The sequence below is a fragment of the Mirounga leonina genome, unplaced genomic scaffold (assembly GCF_011800145.1).
Source record: "Mirounga leonina isolate KUSES-001 unplaced genomic scaffold, KU_Mleo_1.0 Mir_91, whole genome shotgun sequence".
In the NCBI taxonomy this organism is placed as follows: Eukaryota; Metazoa; Chordata; class Mammalia; order Carnivora; family Phocidae; genus Mirounga; species Mirounga leonina.
The window spans coordinates 28694524-28696358 of NW_023270839.1; the positions used below are offsets into that span (position 1 = coordinate 28694524).

A 1835-nucleotide genomic window follows, 5' to 3' on the forward strand; every position below is an offset into this window, starting at 1 on the left:
GCTATTGTGGACATTGCTGCTATAAATATCAGGGTGCACATACCCCTTCGGATCCCTACATTTGTATTTTTGGGGTAAATACCCAGTAGTGCAATTGCTGGGTTGTAGGGTAGCTCTATTTTTAACTTTCTGAGGAACCCCCATACTGTTTTCCAGAGTGGTTGCACCAGCTTGCATTCCCAACAGTGTAGGAGGGTTCCCCTTTCTCCGCATCCCGCAACATCTGTCATTTCCTGACTTGTTAATTTTAGCCATTCTGACTGGTGTGAGGTGGTATCTCACTGAGGTTTTGATTTGGATTTCCCTGATGCCAAGCGATGTTGAGCACTTTTTCATGTGTCTGTTGGCCATTTGGATGTCTTCTTTGGAAAAATGTCTGTTCATGTCTTCTGCCCATTTCTTGATTGGATTCTTTGTTTTTTGGGTGTTGAGTTTGATGAGTTCTTTATAGATTTTGGATACTAGCCCTTTATCTGATATGTCATTTGCAAATATCTTCTCCCATTCTGTCGGTTGTCTTTTGGTTTTGTTGACTGTTTCTTTTGCTGTGCAAAAGCTTTTTATCTTGATGAAGTCCCAATAGTTCATTTTTGCCCTTGCTTCCCTTGCCTTTGGTGATGTTTCTAGGAAGAAGTTGCTGCGGCTGAGGTCAAAGAGGTTGCTGCCTGTGTTCTCCTTTAGGATTTTGATGGACTCCTGTCTCACAATTAGATCTTTCATCCATTTTGAGTCTATTTTTGTGTGTGGTGTAAGGAAATGGTCCAGTTTCATTCTTCTGCATGTGGCTGTCCAATTTTCCCAACACCATTTGTTGAAGAGGCTGTCTTTTTTCCATTGGACATTCTTTCCTGCTTTGTCAAAGATTAGTTGACCAGAGAGTTGAGGGTCCATTTCTGGGCTCTCTATTCTGTTCCATTGATCTATGTGTCTGGGAAAAATTTTCAATTAGCAATAATTGCGCCTCGGATAAACCTCATTGGCTACGATACTGACACTGCGGAAAGCTTATTGATCTATGTGTCTGTTTTTGTGCCAGTACCATACTGTCTTGATGATGACAGCTTTGTAATAGAGCTGGAAGTCCAGAATTGTGATGCCGCCAGCTTTGCTTTTCTTTTTCAACATTCCTCTGGCTATTCGGGGCCTTTTCTGGTTCCATACAAATTTTAGGATTATTTGTTCCATTTCTTTGAAAAAAGTGGATGGTATTATGATGGGGATTGCATTGAATGTGTAGATTGCTCTAGGTAGCATTGACATCCTCACAATATTTGTTCTTCCAATCCATGAGCATGGAACGTTTTTCCATTTCCTTGTGTCTTCCTCAATTTCTTTCATGAGTATTTTATAGTTTTCTGAGTACAGATCCTTTGTCTCTTTGGTTAGATTTATTTCTAGGTATCTTATGGTTTTGGGTACAATTGTAAATGGGATCGACTCCTTAATTTCTCTTTCTTCTGTCTTGTTGTTGGTGTATAGGAATGCCACTGCTTTCTGTGCATTGATTTTATATCCTGCCACTTTACTGAATTCCTGTATGAGTTCTAGCAGTTTTGGGGTGGAGTCTTTTGGGTTTTCCACATAAAGTATCATATCATCTGCAAAGAGTGAGAGTTTGACTTCTTCTTTGCCGATTTGGATGCCTTTGATTTCTTTTTGTTGTCTGATTGCTGTGGCTAGGACTTCTAAGACTATGTTGAATAGCAGTGGTGATAGTGGACATCCCTGCCACGTTCCTGACCTTAGGGGGAAAGCTCTCAGTTTTTCCCCATTGAGAATGATATTCGCTGTGGGTTTTTCATAGAAGGCTTTTATGATATTGAGGTATGTATCCT

General features: G+C 40.3%; 1 pseudogene; it reads right to left on the reverse strand.

Annotated features, from left to right (window-relative positions):
- Positions 1-837: 837 nt before the first annotated feature.
- Positions 838-1006, reverse strand: LOC118003809 (annotated as a pseudogene).
- Positions 1007-1835: the final 829 nt, after the last annotated feature.